This window comes from Lynx rufus, unplaced genomic scaffold (assembly GCF_022079265.1).
Source record: "Lynx rufus isolate CCGP_SWC_20201006 ecotype Redwood Valley unplaced genomic scaffold, mLynRuf1.p SCAF_1, whole genome shotgun sequence".
NCBI lineage: Eukaryota > Metazoa > Chordata > Mammalia > Carnivora > Felidae > Lynx > Lynx rufus.
The window spans coordinates 138,115,752-138,140,909 of NW_025814823.1; the positions used below are offsets into that span (position 1 = coordinate 138,115,752).

General features: G+C 41.5%; 1 non-coding gene across 1 annotated transcript; it reads right to left on the minus strand.

Moving 5' to 3' along the window:
• Window positions 1–21,971: 21,971 nt before the first annotated feature.
• LOC124523110 (U6 spliceosomal RNA) lies at window positions 21,972–22,076 on the minus strand. The gene has a single exon (XR_006964917.1). It is a non-coding gene; the product is annotated as a U6 spliceosomal RNA (small nuclear RNA).
• Between the last annotated feature and the right edge of the window lie 3,082 nt (window positions 22,077–25,158).

Sequence of the window (25,158 nt, forward strand, 5' to 3'; positions counted from 1 at the left end):
AAAAACTGTAATTAGATGGGGATAATGACTATTGTAAGGAAGTTAATTTTTCTTGGATACATTTATGAGTTTAATCCAATTTTAATAAAAATTATCATGGCTTTTTAAAACTTCATTCAGACTATACCAAAGAATAAATGAGTGAGAATGATCAAGGAAGTTTTGGCAAAGAAGAGTGGCACTGAAGCTTGTCTTAACAGATATTACTAAGTAGCTGCAATAATCAAAATAATGGGGATCTCACATCAGAGTAAAGCAACGGTACAAACTGTTATGTCCGCAAACAAGCCCTAAACTGTGAACACAGTCTTAGTATATGACTCACATGTGGTACCACAGGTTAGAGAGGAAAGGAAGGAGTTATTCAGTAAATGGTATAGGATAGCCTGATTAACTTCTCTCGAGTGCAAAAAAAAAAAAAAAAAATTAGGTATTTTGCCCATATACCAAAGTAAATTCTAAGTAAATTAAACTGGGGGTTATTTAGAAGTAGGTAGAGGAGGAGGACGCCTGGGTGGCTCAGTCAATTAAGCATCTGACTCTTGATTTCAGCTCAGGTCATTATCTCACCGGTTCCTGAGATCAATCCCCCAGTTGGGCTCTATGCTGACAGTGGGTAGCCAGCTTGGGATTCTCTCTCTCTCTCTCTCTCTCTCTCTCTCTCTCTCTCTCTCTCTCTCAAAAATAAACTTAAAAGAAAAATAGGCAATAAACATTTGAAAACTGTTTCATCTTGTTTATAATTTAACGGCCAGTAATTAAAGAAATTCAAATTAGGCAGATATTATTTTTCCACCAAATGGGCAAAAAAGTTACGTAAGGCTGGCAAGGAATGAGGAAACAGGCACTCCCAAGGTTTGCTGATGGGACTGAAGGGCAATTGGCAGGATGTAGAAGCAGCCTCGGAGTGTCTATACTGTTGTTTGCTCCGTGATTCCACTTCTAAGGATCCATTCTAAAGAAATAATCATTTATATTCAAGGTGCTTTATGCAAACAATCCCCCCACAGGAATGTGAGCTCTGTGGAGGCAGGAATTGTATCATCTTTGTTTACAGCTATATCCCAATGATAAAGCAGAGCCAGGCACAGAGAAAGCACCCCCAAAATATTGTTGAATGGATATTTTCACTTTCTAAAGTTTTTATTATGAAGTATTTTAGGTAAATGAAAAAGGTATATATTTTTTAAACGTAATAGTGATTTATTTTGGCAGGTGGGAGGAGAGGAGCAGAGAGAGGGAGAGAGAGAATCCCAAGCAGGCTCCAGCTGTCAGCACAGACCCCGACTCAGGGCTTCATCTCATGAACCATGAAATCATGCCCTGAGTTGAAATTAAGAGTCAGATTCTTGGGGCACCTGGGTGGCTCAGTTGGTTGAGTATCCGACATCAGCTTGAGTCATGATCTCATGGTTTGTGAGTTCGAGTCCTGCATCAAGCTCTGTGCTGACAGCTCGGAGCCTGCAGCATGCTTCGGATTCTGTCTCCCTCTCTCTCTGCTCCTCCCCCCCCCCCCCACCACTGTCTCTGTCTCCTTCAAAAATAAATAAACATTAAAAAAAATTTTTTTAAACAGAATCGATTCTTAACCGACTGAGCCACCCAGGTGCCCCCAAAATGTACATTTTTTGAAAATACAAAACACCCAAGTATCCACTGCTTGATTTAGAAAAGAAAACATTACCATTATGGCTGAAGTCCCCTGTTGCATGTATTAGTTTCAAAGTAGGAAAAGGACAAAAATACAAAGCAAATTCACCATAACCTTCTGATCAGGCCAAAAATTCTACACAAAATTTTCCTTTTTCTCTCATTTTTTAAATAAAAAATTACAGTAAAACACACATAAACATGACATTTACCATCCTAACCAATTTCAAGAGTACAGTTGGGGGGGGGCATGCAGAACATTCACATTGTTGGGTCAAGGTTATCACCATCCACCCACAGAACTCTTTTTGTCTTGCAAAACTGAGACTCTGCATCCATTTAACAGTACTTCCCATTCCTCCCTCCCCCAGCCCCTGGTAACCACTTGTTCTACTCCCTCTGTATATTTTATTACCCCAGGTATCTCATATAAGTAGAATTATACAATATTTGTCCTTTTGTGCCTAGCTTTTTTCACTTAGCCTATCCTCAAGATTCACCCATGTTGTAGGATATATCAGAATGTCTTTCCTTTTTAAGGCTGAGCAATATTCCATCGCATGTATGTACCACATTTTGTTTATCAACTCATCTGTGGATGGACACTTGGGGTGCTTCCACACTTTGGCTACTGTGAATAATGCTGCCATGAATGTAGGTATACAGATATATCTTTGAGTCTCTGAATTCTTTTGGGAATATACTCTGAGGTCGAATTGCTAGATTAAATGGTAATTCTGATTTTAGTTTTTTAAGGAACTGTGTTCCATAATGGCTATACCATTTTATAATCTCACCAACAGTGCACAAGGGTTCCAATTTTTCCACATGCTCACCAACACTTGTTATTTTAATAGTAGTCATCCTAACAGGTATGAGGTGGGAATTCATCCCTTGTGTCTCCTGCACAATGCCTATCAGTGTGGACAAGCACGTGCTTGAAAGAAAAACTATACTCAGGAAGTTTTCAGGTAACAGAACCACAACCTCATGAGGTCTTTCCAGGAAAGTCAAAAAAGGGCTTGTAACACACCCACACCCACCCACACGCACCCACTCACACACCATTAAACAGAACCTCCTTCTTGTTATCTGGAAGACTTCTTCAGCAAGCATGGTGGCCATTACCACTAGGGGCAATATTCTTCCCAAGCAAGGCCGAAGTGTGGGGAATAAAACTCCCCTAGCCCTTAGCAGGACTTGAAAGGACACAGGCAGGGACTTAACAGGACCACAAAACTTTTGGGAATAAGGTATACGTTCACTATCTTGATTATGGTAATGGTTATATATCAAACTGTACATTTTAAATATGTGATTACATTGGATGCCCACTATTCCTCAATAAAGCTGTTTTTTTTTTTAATTCCCCCAGTCCCTAACAAAATTTAGAATTGCTCAAAATGAATTTTATCAAAAAATAATGAAAGGTTGGGCTGCCTGGGTGGCCCAGTTGGTTAAGCGTCTGACTTGATTTCGGTTTAAGCCATGATCTCATGGTTCATGAGTTCGAGCCCCATTTTGTGCTCTGTGCTGACAGCTGGAGCCTCCTTTGGCTTCTCTCTTGCCCCCTCTCTTTACCCCTCCCCCACTCACAAGCATGCATGTGTGCACTCTCTCTCAAAATAAATAAATAAACATTAAAAAAAAACAATGAAAAGCAAAGCACAAAACTGAGAAGAAGAGCAAGCTAGGAAATAATTGGGCAGATTTACAAACTGCATTTTCCTTATGTTTGATACCTTGAGCCTGAATAAACACAGCTCCTCAGTGCGGGTTGGTCCATGCCTCCCCTTCTGACCCTGATTATGAGGTATTCAGACACGTAACTTGTGGGTTACCAGTGCTGCCTAGTTTGGTTGAGATTTCACAAGCTGCCTCAGTCTGCTTCCCAATTCCTTTTTCTGGAACAGCCAATACTTCCTGCCCCCCACAACAGGTTGGCACTTTTGCTTTATTTTTTCCTGGATTCTGTGCCCCAGATGAGGAAAGTGTTGCCTTTTGGGATTCAAAGATTCCTTCTCTGCTCCAGGCAAACCGCATTAACCTTGCTAGTAAACTCTTACTCACCTCAGAAGTTGTTCCAAAATTCCTACCCTCACCCCTGAGCCACTGTTGTCTGTCCTGTTCAGTTAGTCTGAAACTCATTCATTCGTGGTCTATTAAATTGACTTATGGCAGGGCCACCTACTGCCCCTAATATCTGAGCCCAATGTCATGAAGTGTCAAGAGAAGTGGTGACCATCATGCAGAATCTAAGGTACCTAATGGTTTCAATAAAATACCAGCCACATAAGGTACAAACATTTTGTGAAAAAAGATAATTTTAAAGACACGTTGCCAACTACTATGTAGCAAATTAACACAAAATTCATTAGCTTGAAACAACCTTTTATTATACTCATGACATGTGCAAGTCAGAAATTCATACAGGGGTTCATAGGTCTCTACTACAATATCCAGGGACTCAGTCGGAAAATTTGAAAGCTGGGGTGACCCAGGGCTGGGGACAGGAATCATTTGGAAGCGCATTTATTTAACATTTCTAGCAGCTGATGCTAGCTGTCAGCTGGGATTGGCAGTTAGAACACCACCATGTGACCTTTCCAAGTGGCCTGAACATCCTCACAGCTGACCAGTCTCCAAGAGAACCAATGGAGGCTTTATTGCCTTCTGTAATCTAGCCTAGGAAGCTATATAAGTAGTCACAAGTCCCCCAGATTCAAGGAGAACTGTATTGCTTTGTTAGGGCTTCCATAAGAAAGCATCACAGACTGGAACTCAAACAACAGAAATGTATTGTCTCACAGTTCTGGAAACTAGATGTCCACAAGGTATCAGCAGGGTTGGTTCCCTCTCCAGGTTGTGAGAGAAAGATCTCTTCTAGGCCTCCCTCCTTGGCTTGTACGTGGGCATCTTCTCTCTGTGTCTCTTCACATCGCTGTCCCTCTTTGTGTGCCCCTGTACCCAAATTTCCTCCTTTTTATGACACTAGTCATACTGGATTAGGACCCACCCTAATGACTTTCACTTGATGACCTCCATCTCCAAATAAGACCACATTCTGAGGTGCTGAGGATTAGGACCTCAACATAGGAATTTTGAGGGAAACATAATTTAATTTGTAAGAGGAATATAGACCCCAACTCTCAATGGGCAGAGTGCCAAAGTCACCCCATAAAAAGTGTGTGTGGGAGATATTATTACTACCATCTTTGGAAAATACAATCTAACACATCATGATACATAATGCTTAATGATGAGAATCTATGATGGTTTATGTTATTCGTTTCATGTAAGTCAGCTCACAACATAATAAAACAATGATTTGGGGGAGAGCTATTTTCATGTGTTTCATATTTTTATGGCAGTCAGAGAGCTCAAATGCCAAGTGTTTGGTTCCAAAGAAGACACCTGGAAAATCTGTGGCTTGACTTTTCCAAGGCAATGAAGGCATGTGCTTCAAAAACTAGTGCTTCCCAACAGAATTTCCGGCAAATTATTATTTCTGGCTCAAGGATTTGTTCCACTTTAAGCTCCTTTACTGATGTGCTTATTTGTAGTAGACACTCAGTATTAGTGCCTATAGTTCACCCTTGACCAATCTTGTCTTGACTCAGAGGAATTCATGCCTATCCATTTTATTTTGTAGTAATTTTAAAGTAAATTTAAACATGTATTTTTGTCAAGTTTTAGGAAACACATATTAGTAAGTGCCTACTATAACCGTAAATCTTATCACGCCTCATTTGTTGCCACTATTGTTACTACGTGAATTGACTTACAGTGCAAAAAATCAGGTGGGGCTTCTGCCAAACCCAGACTGGCGGTGATAACACTTACTGGCCCAATGCACATCAGCAAATGTTCTGCGACAAGTATTGAATAAAGATTGCACAAAAACCAGTCTCGAAAATCTAAACATTCCTTTTGAAAGTGGGGAAGACACCCAGTTACTCCACAATCCACTGGGCTAATCTCCAAATTGCTTTTCCAGAACTACCCACTCTTGCCACTTTGCTCTTCCTAGCCTCTTTTCTCCTGGTCAGCCTCTCCCTCCCTGCCCACCTGGGCAGCACACATCACAGGGCCCACTCAGACCTACTGAATTAGTCCAAGTTCCCCAGGTAATTCTGGTCATCAGCTAGGTCTGCCAAGCACAGATCAGTGTGATCAGATTCAAGTTCCTTAAGCTTAGCCTAAAAAGCTGTCACCTCTGCTCAAGTCACCGTCACATCCTCTGCCACTCCCCATCTCATGATTTACCCCCTAACAATACTCAGTGGGTTGCTTCCCCCCCAGCCCCCACCTCAGACCCTGCCCAGGTTGAAACCCTCCACCCACCTTGACAGCCAAACAACCTATTTTCCCTCCAAAATCCAGCTCCAGTGTCTGCTTCCATGAAGGCTTCCCTGACCATGAAGCCAACCTTCATCCAGTGTTAATCTTTCTCTGCATTTCCGCTGCACCGTGTTCACAAACAGCAATCAGCACAGTGTAGAAACATACTTGCTTGCCTTTCTCCCCTGCGAGAGTATGATCCACTTGAAGGCAGGTTCGATGTCATTTCCATCTTAGAATTCCCAGCATCTAACCCGGGGCTGAACTGAATCAGAATAAACTGGTTTTATGGGAGTACACAAAGAAGTCCTTTGTCAAGCAGGTCAAGTCTCCTTTGTACAAACTCCTTGATGTTACTGTGTTCAGTTAGGCTGCTGTGTGTGTGCTACTCTGCCTGGCTCTGACATGATCAATTCTTTCAGTATTTAACACAGTACACACAGGCTCTTTTCCTTGGCAAGCAAGCAAGTCCCTATAAAGACGTTTAAGGGCATTAGCATTTAAGGAAAGACTCCCAAACCAGGGCTCTCCTGGTTTCTCCTAGCACAGACCCTTGAGTTCCATCCTCTCCCCTCATATTTCATGATCTTATTTCACATCCCAGACAACAGGGATCAACGTTTGCTTTACGTTGCCTGTCTCCTGTTAGCTCTTCTTTGCTTAGAACTTTGACCAAGATTGCAGCTGCAGCCCGTTAGTGACACTCCCAACTTGATGCCATCAATTTCCAGCCAACAAAAACTTCACAGATTATATAAAAACTCAGTCACACCAAGAATTTTGGCATTGCTCATCTAGAAACTGGGGATTTGGTATTGCCCAACATTCAGAGGACTGAAGTCCTTGCTTCTTAGGCTGGATGGTCTCTGGGAGGATGGCAAACAGAACCTTCAGATAACAGCCAGGATAACACAGCAGTGTTTCTCTGAGTTCAGGGTCCATCCAAGTCCCAGGAGGGCTTGTTACAACACAGATTGCTGCTTGTTACAACTCAATTACTGATTCAGGGCGTCTGAGGTGTGGCCTAAAGACTGCAGTTCTAAAAAGTTCTCAGGTGGTGCTCATGCTGGCTGAGGGAATACGTTTTGAGAATCTGTGTGGTAGAGAATGTCTGGAGAGGAGGACCAAGCCATCAATCTGACTTGTTAAATCCAGAATAGATTTACCTGCATATTAGACATAGTAGGATCACCTGAGAAGATTTAAAAACTCTGTCTGCCCAAGCTGCAGCCCATTCCAAATCAGAATCTTTGAAAATGGGACAGAAGTATCAGTATTTTTTTTAAAACTTCCCAAATGCTCCCAGGGTGCAGGCAAATTTGACAACCACTGATGTAGACCAGCAGGTCTCAGACCTGGTTGCAAATTAGAGTCGCATGGGGAGCTCGTAAAACATATTCCTGCCAGGACCTTACCCTGAACCAATTAAGTCAGAATATCTGGGTGTGAGGCCTGGGCGGGTTGCCTTCATTCCTTTAGCCCTTCCTTCCTTCCTGTCCCGTTTTCCAGATTTTCCTAAAGTTTAAACAGTGTCGGGGATTGAATTCTGGATGTCAATGTACCCCTATTAGAAATTGTCATTTCTGTTGCAGTTGATAAATCCCTTGTCTTAAACAGAAGAAACTGAGATAATGATTTTTCTTTTTTTGAAACTAGAGAAGACTGGTCCGAGTGGCAGGAGGGAGGAGAGGAGAAGGGGAACAAATTCACCTTCAGGGTGGATCCCCTAGCATCAAGGCCACACCCTCTCTAAAAATTACCTAGGGCACCAACACCTGTACCTGCATCAACAGCATCACTTGGGAGTCTGTTAGAAATGCACATTCTCGGGGCGCCTGGGTGGTGTAGTCGGTTAAGCGTCCGACTTCAGCCAGGTCACGATCTCGCGGCCCGTGAGTTCGAGCCCCGCGTCGGGCTCTGGGCTGATGGCTCGGAGCCTGGAGCCTGTTTCCGATTCTGTGTCTCCTTCTCTCTCTGCCCCTGCCCCGTTCATGCTCTGTCTCTCTCTGTCCCAAAAATAAATAAACGTTGGAAAAAAAAAATAAAAAAAAAAAGAAATGCACATTCTCAGGTCCCTACCCCAGGAATTCTGAGGGCGGGGCTCTTGAACCTGTGCCTCCAACAAGCCTACCAGGTGATTTTGAGGCAGGTTAAGGTTTGGGCACCTCTGACCAGGAAGATAGCAGTGGGGTGATTAAGATCTTGATTTTCCATTTCTGATGTCGATTATTTTTTTTAAGACCGAGAACTCACAAGTGCATAAGTGGGGGAGAGGGGCAGAAGGGGAGAGAGAGAATCTCAAGCAGGCTCCATGCTCAGCATGGAGCCTGACACGGGACTCGATCACACGACCCTGGGATCATGACCTGAGCAGAAATCAAGAGTTGGACGTACAACTGACTGAGCCACCTGGGTACCACTCAATCTTTTTTTTTCTTTTTCTTTTTTTAAACACACCACACTACCTCTCAAAAGACAAGAGCAACATAGCAACAGCCATGCCAGGAGCCACCTGACTCAATGCCATGTGTCTCAGTGTGAGATGGAACCATCGAACATCCACCATGCCCCTGCTGACTGTGGGCTTCCATCCCTGACCTTTTGGTCCAGAAGGTCCAGAAAGAAACTGGAAAAAAAATAGTGTATAATAAAGGTGATAGCTTAAATCAATGAGGGAAGTATGTACACATGGTCCCTGACTTATGGGGGTGTGACATAACAATTTTTTCAACATTAGAAGAGCCTTAACATGTGGTTTTGCGTTCTTACTATGACGGTCACAGGTAATCCCCAAATTCAAATAGTCATTTGCATTTAGTAGATGACTGCCCTTCCAATTTGATTAAAGTAACTTAGAAGGCTCTTCGGGGCTCCTGTTTGCCTGCCTTCTGTTCTCCATTTCCTCACCAGATGGGGTCATATAATCTCCAGTTGTTATGCAAGCCATAGCACATGAGCCTGTGCAGCCAGGAAGATGGAGGGCGGCCCTGCTGGACTGAACCCATCAATATTGTACCAGGAGCCACAGCCCTCCTCTCAGCCTGAAGAACAACAAAATAGGAAGCAGCTCATTTTTTAAATTAATTAATTTATTTTTGCCCAAAACCCTTTATCAAGGGTTAGCAAGACCCTCAGGCAGTATGAGGCCTCAGAGCTTGTTTGGGATGGAAAAAAGACCACATATGAAACGAGTAGTGACACCTGTAACTAACTGACCCCTTTGCTGCTGTTCTTAGCAAAGAAGAGAACCTACTTTCATTGAGCACATACTCTCAGGATTTTACATACATAATTTTCCTTCCAATAACATTGTAAAGTTAAGTGGTATTACTCTTACAGAAATACAAACATATAGGAAAGAAATTCAGAGACTGAATGATGTTCCTGAAACCCCACAGCTAGTAAATTGAGATTGGAAGCTCTCACTGTTACCCTGCCCTGCCCACAAGGGGTGCCTGTGCTATCTGCACAACACTTAAATGCCAGTCCTGGTTTCTTTCTATCACTGCATTACACTTCTTGATGTAAATGTTGAAAATAAACACAACTTTTAGGGGTACCTGCATGGCTCAGTGGGTTAAGCATCTGACTTTTGGTTTGGCTCAGGTCATGATTTCACGGTGAGATTGAGCCCTGTGTCAGGCTCAGAGTCTGGAGCCTGCTTGGAATTCTCTCTCCCCCTCTCTCTCTGGCCCTCCCCCATGCTCACTCTAAATAAGTAAGTAAGTAAGTAAGTAAGTAACACAATTTTTTAAAAGAAACCAGTATAAATGTGTGCTGGGTAATGAGTTGTTCTTGGGATGCTCTGTAAAAATCAAAGGCATGAGCAAAGAAGAATTTATGAAGGGAAATGTAGCTGTAATGGCATCAGAAATCACTCTCTTTCCTAGAACTTTCTTGGATCTGTTTTTCCCTTGTTCTCCTGCTGTCCATCTTCCTACCCCAAGAGAACTTTCATCAACTCTCCAGCTAGGCCAGGTAGGACTAATAACATACCCAACCTCTTCGGGCACTGTGCTCTCCACCAATGACTGTTCCACCCCCTTCTCTCACACCCCATCCTAATTCCCACCTGCGCCTGAACAATCCATTTGACACGAGAGTGCCTGCTTCCCCAGAGCCCTGCCAGTATTGAGCACCATATTCTTTTTAAAGTCTTCACCATTAAAACAGTAAAACTAAAAATCTCATTATTTTAATTGGCATGTCCTTAGTCGCTGTTGAGGTTGAACACGTATATCCAAAAAATATTTGATTTTTTTCCTTTGCGAATTGCCCTTTCATTTTTTTCTAAGTTTATTTCCTTTGAGAGACAGAGAGCCAGAGAGAGTGCATGTGATTGGGGGAGGGGCAGAGAGAGGGAGAGCCTGACTCTTGGCTCAAACTCACGAACTGTGAGATCCTGACCTAAGTTGAAATCAAGAGTCAGATGCTTAACCGACTGAGCCAACCAGGCGCCCTGCCCTTTCACCTTCTTCACCCAATTTCTTTTGGGGACTGGTTCTTATTGATATATGAGGACCTTTATTAACTAAGGACATTCATCTTTTCCCATATATAAGCAAAGACTTTGTCCCAATTTGTATTTTGACTGGTTTCTGCAGCACTGGGGTTGTATGTGGTCACATCTATGGTTTCTTCATTCAGGGTCATTTTTAGAGAGATGTTCCCCATGCTACGATTTTTAAAATACATACTCATACCTTATTATATATAATTTGTATGTCTCACTTTTTACATTAAATCCATGTGAAAATTTTTTGGTCAGGTATGGAAAAGGATTCTAGACTTAACTCTCTCCTTCAAACGAATAGCCATTTTGTTCTAATGCCATGTACTGAATGACAGACATCTTCAACTTCCAGTAAGGTTATGTCCCAGTTACAATTTCACCATAAGTTGAAAATATCATAAGTCAAAAATGCACTGAACACACCTAACCTACGGAACATCCTAGGTTACTTAGTCTAGCCTACCTTACATGTGCTCAGAAGACTTACATTCGCTTACAGGTGGGCAAGTAATCTAACACAAGGCTTATTTTATAATAAAGTGCTGAGGATCTCATGTAATTTATTAAATACCATACTGAAAGTGAAAACTGGAATGGTGGTTAGTACCCTTGAGATCAGGTGCCTGACAGGGAGCTGCAATTCCCTGCTACTGCCTAGCGGCACAAGAGAGTGCAGTACTGGGTACCATTAGCCAGGAAAAGATCACTATTCAAAATTCAAACTACAGTTTCTACGGAATGCTATTACTTTAGCATTATGTTGAAAAAATTGTTATGTCACACCACCATAAGTCAGGGATCATCTGTACATACTTCCCTCACTGATTTAAGGTATCACCTTTATTATACATCAATTTTTCTCATGTTTCTTTCTGGACCTTCTTTTGGTCTTTTTAGACCTTCAATTCTCATGCCCCTACCACACTGGTTTAATTTCCGTAATTTTATATTAGGTGGTATCTGGTAGAGCTTTTTCAATCCTTCTTTATTAACATTTAAAAAACATTTCTAGGGGCGCCTGGGTGGCTCAGTCAGTTACGCATCCAACTTTGGCTCAGTTCGTGATCTCGCAGTTTGAGAGTTCGAGCCCAGCATTGGACTCTGTGCTGACAGCTTGGAGTCTGGAGCCTGCTTCAGATTCTGTCTCCCTCTCTCTCTGCTCCCCTCCCCCCACTTGCAGTCTGTCTTCCTCTCTCAAAAATAAACATTAAAAAAATTAAAAGAAAAAACATTTAAAAAAACATTTCTAGGGGCGCCTGGGTGGCGCAGTCGGTTAAGCGTCCGACTTCAGCCAGGTCACGATCTCGCGGTCTGGGAGTTCGAGCCCCGCGTCAGGCTCTGGGCTGATGGCTCGGAGCCTGGAGCCTGTTTCCGATTCTGTGTCTCCCTCTCTCTCTGCCCCTCCCCCGTTCATGCTCTGTCTCTCTCTGTCCCAAAAATAAATAAACGTTGAAAAAAAAATTAAAAAAAAAAACAAAAAACATTTCTAGACTATTGCACATTTATTTCTCCAACTGAATTTTGGAAATATTTTGTCAAAGCTTTACTTTTCCACTTACTATTATAGGAATACTTCTGTTCATCTCTCTAGCAGCTGTTCTTTCCATTATTCAATAATCACTGCCTGTGCCTACTGTTAACCTGGCCATGGGCTAGGCACTGGGGATATAAAAATAAGCTTGATGCAATTCTTGCCTTCAAGAGGCTTAAAATCACAGGTAGGAAGAGAAAAATCAATGAATTTGGGTTATTCAGTCATGATTTCTCCTGTTGGGGGAGTACTTTAAGGCTAGAGTCCAAGAAAAGGCATTGATGTATCTTCTGAGAGAAGTGGCAGAAAATGAAAATAGCAAGAGGTGGCCAGCCAGTGCCTCACCACTGGGCCTGGTAAGTGGCCTCAGGAAGGGTCCATGCTTACTGTGTAACATTGGAACCCTAAGATTCCAAAGATATGTTTTGGGGGTCTTAAAAGTCTACATTCCCTCTTAGCACTATCCAGTGAAGTCTGCATTTTCAGTTTCCCTATCCCATGCTAAAGCCTCCTGTCAGATTATGTTTCACCTGCTAGCAAGAGTGAGTATCCTGGTCTGTTACACAGCTCAAACCAGCATAAGTCAGGGACCATGTGTGCACATTCTTCTCACTGATTTAAGGTACGACCTTTATTATACACTGTATTTCTGTGTCTTTCAAAGCATTATTTGCCTGTTTATATAATCCAAAATCCCCTACAGTCTTGTGAGGTGAGCAGATATCATAATTTCTACTTGAAAGGTATATAAATGGATGCTTTGCAAAGCTAGCACGTAAGTTACGTGATCTGCCCAAAGTGCTGGGTACAGAGCCAAACCTGGAAGGAAAGTTTCAGGTTCCTGGGCCAGTTCTCTTTCTAGCATACTCTATGGCCTACTGAGTAAGCCCAATCTTTCTGTTTAAGGCATTTCTAATAGCACTATTCAACCTGCAAATGGGTATGTCTAGAACTTCATTATATCTCTCCTCTACCCTTCACCCTCACCACTGTAAAGAAATGGGGGATCCCCTTCCTTTATACTTCTGCATCTAAAACAAGAGGTTGGGAAGAAAAGGGAAGATGCTAGAACAAGATTAGGGTGAGGATCTAGATGGAGGCCAAAGAAGTGGAGCAGAGGGGAAATGGGCCTTTCGGGGACCCCAAAAGGGTTGAAGGAGTTGAAGCTGTCACGGTTTCCTGCTAATTTATCTTCAAAGGCTCCCTGGCTAAATCCCCAGTCACTCCAACTCACTTCCTTTTTCACTGTGACATTAGTAGCTTCTGAGCTTCTGAATTTCTCTCCTTCTCTGGGCAACTAAAGAATAGAATTCAGACTTAGTTTTTCACTTCCATAGATAGACCTTTTAAAAATACACATACGGGGCACCTGCGTGGCTCAGCTGGTTGAATGTCCAACTCTTCAGTTCAGCTCAGGTCATGATCTCCTGGTCGGTGAGTTTGAGCTGCACGTTGGGCTGTGCTGGCAGTGGGGAGCCTGCTTGGGAATCTCTCCCTCTCTCTCTCTCTCTGCCACTTCCCTGCTCCCACTCTCTTTCTCTCAAAAATAAACATTAAAAGAGAAGAAAGAAAAAAAGAAGAACTGGGACAGAAGATTAATCTGCAGCTCTTGCAACTGGGCATTTCATTACTGCAGCTGAGACTTAAAGGGAGGAGGAGCTTGGGGTTAATGTGGGGGAAACGGGCTGGATGCTGCCAAGACTAACATTAGGGATGGGTGGGGGCTGAGAACAGCTGTGGGGGAGTGTTCTTCCTTACCTCAGCATGGACCAGCTGGAGGGAATGAAAAGACAGAGGAGGTGGGGATCTGGGCCAAGGAAGGGGAAGGAGAAATATTAAGTCAAGCAATTGGGAGAGAATTACTATAGCAAATTCTAGGGTCAGAGGAGGGAAGGTTTGGCCTCTCATGCATGTGTGTGTTGATGGGTGGTGGGGAGGTGGGGGTGGTGGCAGTTAAGTGACCTAGGTAACTGAGCAAAGTCAGGCTTGTAAGCCACTGCAAAGCCTGCTTCTGCAAGTAATGTGTATACCATCTGTCTCTCTGTGCCAGGGGAAGCACTAATAAATGTTACATGTTGAAACTTTTGCATAGCTTGTACATAAAAATTCCATATGCCAATTGACTGGACTACATGAACACATCTGTCAAAAACAGGTCTCTTAGGCACAATTTAGGACATTCCAAAGCAGCTTTATAACTGTTTCAACCTCCAAATGGTATGAATTAACTCTCATAAGCCAGGTCCATTCTCTGAGTGGAGAACTAGGCTAAACGTCCAAATAATTCAAGTCAGAAACACTCTTTTGCCTTCATTATAGAGAGTATCAGTAGCAAGGTCTTTTTCCCCCCCGAATTATACTGTTGATTGACTCAGTGTTTGATGTCACATTGTTAACATATGTTAACATGGCCAGAATGATAAAATACTTGATGTATAATGGGCTTCAAAAGGATGCTGTTTTTAACTTCTACAAGATTGTTACTCCACTAACATCTACAATTTCCAACGCACACTGACACCAGTAGGTGATTAGATCTCAGGTGCCAAGGAGATTTATTTTGAAAAAGCCATTATACAGGAATTCCTGAGATGACCCTTTTACATCCGTTCTCTCCCTGCAACAGGAGACGCATGAAGGAGGAACACAGCCTCTTGGGGACAAAGCTTAGCTGTGAACTTCATGGGCTCAGTCTCAGCACTCATATTAACTCTAGGAACTGGAAACTTTTCTTCTTTTTACCTCATAGGGACTTTTGTTTCTGTTCTTACTTTTATGAAAGTATCTTCAGAAAAGCAAGTGTAAGTAATGAATGAATGGATGGGATGGATGAATGAACTGGATAACAGAATCAGGATCTTCAAATGTCTCAACATGAAGGAACAAGTGGAAGAGCCCAAGAGGACATGTAATAGGTGCGAATGAAAATCACACGTAAGTCTCAGAAAACTAGAACTGGATGGAGGAAGAACTCAACCTACCAACAGGACCTGTGAAGAAAGGTTTAGGGATTTCCGTTTATTACTCAATAGGTATCAGCAAGCTAGTCAGGCTGCCCTGGTGACTCTGCTAATAGGCGAACACCATCCAAAACAGGCGAAGAGATCGCCTTCCTCGATTTGGGCTCAGATACCATGTTCAGATAGACACCTAAGTTTAACAACAAATTGGAGTGGATCCAAATAGGGCAACCAGACAAGACGTAGGGCCTGCCCCTAAAGAATGTGTGTGCAACAGGGGAACTGAGTCAAATGAATGGCAGTTCAAGGAACCTGTGGTTACGTTTAGCCTCAGAAAGGAAAAGCTTAGAGAAACTCGTCAGTATAGAAGAAATAAAATTTCAGTTATCAAATATTTGAGGATCTGTTATAAAAGAGATTAAGTCTGTTTGGTATGGAAACATCGGAACCAATTAGTAAACTTCACTGGAAGATAGAGTTCACCTCAATGTGAGGGGGAGAAAGTTGCTTTTTAGGCTACCTGTTAGCATATCCACTCCCAGTGGGAGTGATAGCGCCCTCAAGAGATGTACTGTGCAAAGTATGGGATTACAAGGGTTTCAAGCCTTTCAAAGCTCCACCCTACTCAAGAAAAAAATTTTTTTGATTCTCAAAGGGTCTATTGGGGTTTCCTGGGTTAGGAAAATGAGGGGACTCTTTTTGCTCCACACAAGGCAAGTTCTTCAGACACCATCTCCCTTCCTCTCCCCTCCCTTTTTCTTTTCCTCCCTCCCTCCCTCCCTTTCCTCCCAGTAGTTCCAAGAATATCTTATTCCTTAGTATATAATTTCTCTTGTTGAGCTTTATTGGGCATCACGTGTGCAACATAGGCATTAACTTGGAAGATACACAAATGGATGCCAGATCAGTACTACATGGTGAATAGGGGGCTGTGATTTGAAGACTTTCTCTCAACTGCTCAATCTCAAAGTCATATTGTGAGTGGTGGCCTGCTGTACTGTTGGCTGCCATTGGCTGCCTTGAGGATGTTGCTATGTTGGATGCTCAGTGCTAGTGTGTAACTTGAGCCTTGGGAAGCTAAAAAAAAAAAAAAAAAAAAAAAAAAAAAAAGGGCTTGTATTTTTTTTTTAAAAAACAGCTTGTATTTTGGGGCGCTTGGGTGGCTCAGTGGGCTAAGCGTCCGACTTCAGCTCAGGTCATGATCTATCTCACAGTTCATGAGTTCGAGCCCCACATCAGGCACTCTGCTGACAGCTCAGAGCCAGGAGCCTGCTTCAGATTCTGTGTCTCGCTCTCTCCCTGCCCTTCCTCCACTCATGCTGTCTCACTCTCTCTCAAAAAGAAATAAACATTAAAAAAAAATTTTAATGGCTTGTATTTTACTATTTAATCCTACAAAAGTTAGTCAGTCATCATTCACTATGCCAAGGGCTGAAAAGAAGTGTCAACAATATTTGAGTAAGCATCTAGCATCTAGTTAAAAGACATTTTCTCATATCAAGCAAAACTTAATACTTAGGAAATTTAATTTTCTTCAACTGTTACTGTTTTGCTGAAAAAAAATAACCATTTTGAATGATTTCTTTTTAAATTGATTACATTGCTATTATATACTTCTAAAATTGCTAATATGTATATTGATTTGATACATTACAGTTTCTAAGTAAACTATATTAAAAGTTACTCAGCAAATATAGTTATAAAGTTAAATGATAATAGCTTTTTCTTTTTTTAAGATTTTATTTTTAAATCTCTTCACCCAACGTAGGGCTCGAACTTACAACCCTGAGATCAAGAGTCACATGCTCTACCAACTGAGCCAGCCACGCGCCCGATTATCAATTTAACTAAAATTTTAACTTAAAATTTTATTTTGTTGTTCTTAACCCTGCATTAAATAGTCAGCTTTATACTTACTCTTCTTATATATAAAGCACAAATATGCATATAATAAATAAGCATACAGTGTGTGGTGTTTAAAATCTCATGGGCAGGTGATTAGGCAAAAACATGTCTGAAAGGCTCTTTAGAGGAATAATTGTTTTTGAATAATTTTTTAAAAGTTGAGAAACTCTGAATTAAAGGCATCATAAGCTTTTTGGCATGAAAACATTTTGCGGTTGGTTTGCCAGGATGAATCTCAGCCAAAATTTGAAATTAGTTTATTCATCTTCTTTTCTTGTCCTCGTGTCCCCTTTCTTGCTTTTGTTCCACCCCAGGTTGTTGTCTATCTTCTAATGACAGAATCCCATTGCTTAGCTCCAGTGGTGGTAAATGACCCAGGCTTGTCCAGCAGTGGACACGGCACTTGAGTCAGGCCAATCACAGTTAATCCTGGGACTCTTGCTGGAACTGAGAAGAGATCCTTTTCTGTTAAGAGTTACATTTGCCAGGCTGTGAGCCTGGAGCTGTGAAGTCTCTCTTTGGCATAACCTGTGCCAAGGCTACCAGAGAGTAAAACCAAAGGAGAGAGGCAGTATTCGGTGGTATCCCTGAAAACCTAGATCTAGCCAAGCCTGAAGCTATCATAGGAACCCCTGGAGTTCTTGATGTCTTTTGTGGCTTAAGCCAGATGGAGTTCTGTCTCTGTTACCAGCAACCAGAAGGGTTTTCACTTTGTAAAATCAACACTGCCCAGTTCATTAATTCCATGACTCTCTATCCAGGGTCCAGGAACCCCTCTTTGGTTTCTCATTCAAAGCTGCTTTTCCCATTTGGGGCCTTAACCCATCACCTCTCCCTACTCAAACTCCACTCTCAGGGAGACTGTTATAGTTCTTGCTGGTTATGATTTTGAATCTGAGACACTAATCTTATAGCAGTATTTTTAGTGCAACTTTTATTTTCTTGGTTAAATTATGAATTAGTGTTTATTGGAAGAAATGTGTTTTATTTCCTTTTTGTAATGCTTGCTCTATATGTAAATATATATATAAATTATGTGACATTCTATCATCAGCTCACCAGGCATTAAGTATGTACCATTAAGGTACTATACACTGAAAGGCCATAAACATAAATCTACATGAAATTCTACTCTGACCTCCCTGAAAAATGTCTATTGTTTATTTATGACAGATAAGCAGAAGGTGAAACTGATTTGGTAATTTTATTATAAAGCATGTAAATACAAAAAAATTTTTTGTGCGCACAAGTTAGAGAGAGGGGGAGAGGGAGAGAGAGAGGGGGAGAGGGGGAGGGGGGAGCAAGAGAGAGAGAGAGAGAAAGAGAGAGAGAGAGAGAGAGAGAGAGAGAGAGAGAGAGAGAGAGAATCTTAAGCAGTCTCCATGCCCAGCACGGAGCCTGACTCGGAGCTTGATCTCACCACCATGAAATCATGACCTGAACTGAAATCGAGAGTCAGACACATAACCGACTGAGCTACCCAGGCGCCCCAAATACAAATTTTTAAAAATTGAACTTTGGTATAGTAGCGAATATATTTTGGAATTTTTAAGGTTCTAATTAGTATATTCACAAGCAACTAAAGCTGTTCAGTATTCCTCATGAGTATTCCATTTAATAGTCCTATCCTCAAAAATCTGAAATTTAGTGATCTTTTTATTTTCAACAACTCCACTCCCAAAGGGTTTCCAAGGAAGGAAGGGAAATTTGGAAGCAACAAAAGATGGCTTCTTTATTCTGTGGGTGCACAATCAATTAACATTGTTCATCTTTCTGTGAACCCAAATCGTTGAACAGCAGACCAAATAGCCTGGAGTGTGTCATTTTATCAGCCTCAGTAACTGATAGCCAAAAATGGGATTATTTAAAGAGATTTAATTCACTAGGAAGATTTAAGTTGGGTTACATTACACTTGAGGACAACCAAATGGATTCAAAAGGCATCTGAAAATATAGAACGGGGAATAAGGAGCCAGGATTTGTGATATAAATTCAAAAGTCAGCAGAAACTCAACTGTGGAGGCTCAGAAGGAGAAGGTCCTGTGGAAAGTCTAAGGACAAAGAAAGAAGGAGAGCCTAAAAAGATTTTTATTTGTTATTGTTTGATTGATTTTTGAGAGAGAGAGAATGAATGTGAGTGGGGGAGGGGCAGATCTCACAACCATGAGCTCAGGACCTGAGCTGAAATCAAGAGTCAGATACTTAACCTCCTGAGCCACCCAGGAGTCCCCCCCGTAAAAAGACACTTGAAAAAATAAGGCAGGCCAGGGGTGCCTGGGTGGCTCAGTCGGTTAAGTGTCTGACTTCAGCTCAGGTCATGATCTCGCAGTCTGTGGGTTCGAGCCCCGCGTCAGGCTCTGTGCTGACAGCTCAGAACCTGGAGCCTGTTTCAGATTCTGTGTCTCCCTCTTTCTCTGACTCTCCCTTGTTCATGCGCGCTCTCTCTCTCTCTCTCTGTCTCAAAAATAAATAAATGTTAAAAAAAAAATTAAAAAAAAAAAATAAGGCAGGCCAGCATCAAGAAAAAAACAAAAAACCAACCAAGAGCACAAGGCCATTTTGCCAGGGCCCATATCTTCACAGCTATTGAGAAGGTGAGAAAGAAAGGCTTATAATTGAGATTTTGCTCAATAGGCAACAGGGCAATCTTTGCTTAGGTTATATGTTACATGTTAAGTCATCTAGTGCATAGGACTTCATTTTGATCCTGGTTGACAGAAGACAGATGTCTGGCATCTGGTTCTATGACCCAGCGTGGTCATGTTTAGAGCCCCTGGCATTCACTCTTGGCCCAATCTCTGTGGGAACCATGACTTGACAAGAGTTGTGCACCCAGATGTTGGGGGAGTGGGCAGTAATATGAAATATTTCACTCAAATTACATGGAAGAAGATTTTTTTTTAATTTTTTTGAAGATTTTATTTTTAAGTAATCTCTATATCCAACATGGGACTCAAACAACCCCAAGATCAAAAGTCACACGCTCTACCGGTCAACTGAGCCAGCAAAGCACCCCCCCCCCTTTTGTTTTGATTTTTAATGGTACATATTTTTGGTACCTATTATCAGAGAGCAGTAATTTTGCTATATTCCAAATTTCTTATAAAAATTTTAGCGTGGAATATTACCTCTGTAACTAATAGTCTGTGGAAGTGTCATGCTTTATATTCTTAAACTAACCATTTGGTTCATACCCAAGCTGCAGCTATCAGCTAAATGGGGCTGAAAGCTCCTAAAGTGATCAACCTCACCCTCTTCAGAAGTCTCCATTGATTTAATGAATAGACAAGTCCATCAAGAACAGCTCTGGATTATTTTTAGCCAAACCTATTTGTGAATTCCCTCTACCTCTCTCCCCCTTACCAGCCTCTTCACTTCACTCTGGCATTATCTTTTGTGGCTTTTTCCAAGTCTAACTTTCTCTTGTTTAACATCTTCATGACACCTCCACTCACTTTATAATAAAACTCAAGGTCCTTAGCACTGCCTCCAGGTTCCCTCATAATTGCTTTGTCTTTGTAGCCTTACCTCTTGCCACTGACCTCCATGTTAAACTTCAGAAATTCATTCATATACTTTCCTCACAATTTTTGGCATACTCAAGTAACAAATGAACTAGCTATTTAATATTTTTTATATAGATCAATTTTAATTATTCCAATAGATTATTTTAAAAAGGAAACTTTATATTTCTACCAAAAAGTCAGTTAGCAAGTTAGCTTCAACTGCCATATAGCGAAGATAAGTGTTTAATTCTACCTAGATAATGCTGCCAGCTGAAGCTCTGAGATTAAGACAACTTTCCTCTTTTCTTTTTTTTTTTTAATGTATGTTTATTTTTGAGACAGAGAGAGATGGTGCAAACAGGGGAGGGGCAGAAAGACAGGGACAGAGGATCCGAAGCAAGCTCTGTGCTAACAGCAGAAAGCCTGACGTGGGGATTTCTGTCATGAGCAGAAATCGAGGTGGCCCCTTAACTGCCTAAGCCATCTAGGCGCCCCCAAGGCTACTTTCTTTAAAAGGAAATTAGCAAATGTTACAAAGCTGTTACTTACTAGAGCCAGCCAAAAAGATGTTCTTCTTACAAAAGATGCAGAAAAGAATTGGTAGGAGATTTCTATCACTATGTAATGACTTATCCACCATGAACCACCTAAATCACTAAAATCTGATTAGTGAGGGAAGTGTCCCATGGTTTGGGAAATAATACTCTAGCTTGTCAAATTCCTTGTGGTTTGTGCCTCCTTATTCTTCTGTGCCTAAAATGCTCTCCTCTCACTCTTACTCAGTTGATTCCTCTAACCCTTCAGACCAACGAAATACTCCCTGATGTGCAATTCCAGGAGAAGTGTGATGCCCTTCCTTCTTGCTGCCTCAGCATCCCATCTGTTTCAGAGCACAAAACACCACACTGCAATTAACAGTTTGTCTCTTCCACTAAACTGAGAACTTTTTAGGACAGGGCTGCTTCTGTCATCTCTGAGGTCTCAGCACTACATGACCATTCCTAGCTGGTTCATGTTCGTTTATATATATGCACATAAATGAATAAATAAAATGTATGAAGATCAATCAATCCATAGAAGCATACTAAGACAATAGTTCTCAAATTTCTGGGGCAACTTAATAAAAACACAGAAGCCGAAGCCCTGGTCCCAGCCTCCTTCAGTGAGTGTGGCCCTCTACCTACATTTGTTTCTTTGAGCTCTCCCGGAAATTGTGACTCACAGTCAAGTTTGAGGACCTTTACAGGTAAGCAAACAGGTTCAAATCTATTTGTCCAAGGACTGCAGTCAAAATGAAACCGGAATAACTGACCATAGTTTGTGAAGATTTCCTATTCAGTCTTTTAAAAAAATTGGGGGTGGGGGAGGCACCTGGTGGCTCAGTCAGTTAAGCATCTGACTCTTGATTTCAGCTAGCTCATGATCCCATGGTTGGGAGATAGAGCCCCACATTGGGGTCTGCACTGAGGACGCAGCCTGCTTAAGATTCTCTCTCTTCCTCTCCCTCTGCCCCTCCCCCACTCACACTTTATCTCTCAAAAATAAAAACTTTTTAAAAATTTAAAGAAAATATGGAGCCCTTCACAAATTCGCATGTTATCCTTGCAGAGGGGCCATGCTACTCTTCTCTGTATTGTTCTAATTTTAGTGTAAGTACTGACGAAGTGAACGCTCAATTCAGTCTTGATAATGTATGTGAAAAGGCTATTTATAATGGAAATATGAAGCCATGATTCTGTTTTAGTGAGTACAATCAGTATATAAAACCACCTACTCCTCATTTGTTTGAATCAACAGCGAAGAACAATATCTAAAAATTAGCCACAGGGGGAACCTGGCTAGCTCAGTCAGGTAAGAGTCTGACTTTGGTTCAGGTCATGATTTCATGGTTCATGAGTTCAAGCCCCCCGTGGGGCTCTGTGCTGACAGCTAGGAGCCCGGAGCCTGGAGCCTGCTTCAGATTCTATGTCTCCCTCTCTCTCTGCCCCTACCTTGTTCACACTCTGTTTCTCTCTCTCTCAAAAATAAATATTAAAAAAATTTTTAAATAAAAAAATAAAAATTAACCACGATACTCAAATTATAACCATGATTTGTGATTTTGACACAGATTTAATGCAAATGTCATTCTCTTCATGTATTCAGCAGATCTGAGTTCAGAACAGACTGTATCCTCAGAGAAAATAAGGGAGGATAACATTGAAATTTTCAGTTCTGTAAAACTCAGGAGGGTGAAAAATATTACTACCACCTGATTAATATTTTATAGGAAAAAATATTTATTATTGGAACAGAACAGAGACCCCAGAAATAAACCTACAATTATATGGTCAATTAATCTATGACAAAGGAGGTAAGAATATACAATGGGGAAGTGACAGTCTTTTCAATAAATGGTGCTGGCAATACTGGACAGCTATAGTAAAAGAATTAAACTGGCCTACTTTCTAATAACATACCCAAAATCAAGCTCAAAATGGATTAAAGACCGCATCATAGGACTTAAAAACATAAAAATCCTAGAAGAAAACACAGGCAATAATTTCTCTGACATCAGACATATCAACATTTTCCTAGATATGTCTCTTGAAGCAAGAGCAACAAAAGCAAAAATAAACTATTGGGACTACACACACATACACACACACACACACACACACACACACACACAACTTTTGCACTGCAAGGAAAGCCACCAATAAAACAAAAAGACACCCTATATCAAATGAGAGAAGGTAATAGCAAATGACACATAAGAAGTTACTATCCAAACTTACATAAGTGAATATCAAAAAAACCCAAACAATCCGATTAAAAAAATGGGCAGAGGACCTGAATAGACATTTTCCCAAAGAAGATATACAGATGGCCAACAGACACATGAAACGATGCTCAACATCACTCATCATTAGGGGAATGCAAATCAGAATCCCCCAAAAATATTACCTCATGCCTGTCTTGTCAAAAAGATGAAAAACAAGTGTTGGTGAGAACGTAGAGGAAATGGAACCCTTGTGCACTGTTGGTGAGAATACAAACTGGTGCAGGCAATGTGGAAAATAGTATGGCGGTTCCTCAGGAAATTAAAAATAGAAATACCCTATGACCCAATAATCCCACTATTGGGTATTTACCCAGGGAAAACAAAAACACTAACTTGAAAAGATCTATGCACCCCTATGTTAACTGCAGCATAATTTACAATAGCCAAGACATGGATATAACCTAAGTGTCCATCAATAGAAAAATGGGTAAGGAAAATGTGTGTACACACACACACACACACACACACACACACACACACACAGGAATATTACACAGCCATAAAAAGGATGAAATTATGACATGGAAGGACCTAGGGTATGATGCTAAGTAAGACTGAGGAAGACAAATACCGTATGATTTCCTTCATAAATGGAATCTTCAAAAAAATGAATAAACAAAAAGCAGAATCAGAACTATAAATACAGAGAACAAAATGATGATTGCCAGAGGGGAGAGTGAGTGGAGGGAGGAGAGGTAGGCAGAATGGGTAGAGGGGAGAGGGAGATAGTTATAGAATGAGCAAGTCACAGGATTAAAAGGCACACCATAGGGGCGCCTGGGTGGCTCAGTCGGTTGGGCAGCCGACTTCGGCTCAGGTCATGATCTCGCGGTCCGTGAGTTCAAGCCCCGCATCGGGCTCTGTGCTGACAGCTCAGAGCCTGGAGCCTGTTTCAGATTCTGTGTCTCCCTCTCTCTCTGACCCTCCCCCGTTCATGCTCTGTCTCTCTCTGTCTCAAAAATAAATAAACGTAAAAAAAAAAAATTAAAAGGCACACCATAATGAATACACTCAATGATATTGTAATAGTGATGTAAAGGGACAAATGGTAGCTACACTTGTGGTGAACAGAGAGTAACATATAAACTTGTCAAATCACTAAGTTGTGCACCTGAAACTAATGTAACATTGTGTGTCAACTCTACCTGAATAAAAAAAAAACAGTAAGGGGTGCCTGGGTGGCTCAGTCCGTTGAGCATCTGACTTTGGCTCAGGTCATGATCTTGCGGTTCGTGGGTTCGAGCCCCACATTGGGCTCACTGCTGTCAGCCTGTCAGTGAAAATCTCCCTTCCAATCCTCTGTTCCCCTCTCTCTGCCCCTCCCCCAAAGTAAATAAACACTTCTTTAAAATAACAATAAAATAACTGAAAAGGAAAACCTGAGATGCAAAAATGTTGAGGAAGGGGCCCCTGGGTGGCTGGGTTAGTGAGCCTCCGACTTCAGCTCAGGTCATGATCTCACAGTTCGTGAGTTCGAGCCCTGTGTCAGGCAATGTGCTGACAGTGCAGAGCCTGGAACCTGCTTTGGATTCTGTGTCTCCTTCTCTCTCTCTGCCCCTCCCACATTTGCCCTCTCTCTCTCTCTCTCTCTCTCTCTCTTTCTCAAAAATAAAGTTTTAAAAATCTTTTAAAAATTATGTAAGTAAAATAAATATATAAAATATTTGAAATAATAGTGGTGCTATATTCACGGTATAAGGTAGACTGGCACTCAGCATTTATTCAAATTTCTTTTAAGCTTACTTTCTGTACTATAAATGTTGAAAAGTTAAGAACTACATTTCCCAGATATCCTTGCAGTTAAGTGTTCTAGAAGTAAATGATTTCTGCCAATTAGGTACATGTAAGTAAGATCTGGAGTGTGGAAAACCAAAGCCTTCTTCCTGCTGCTTTGTTTTTTGGATGGCAAGCATGGTGGTGAATATAGG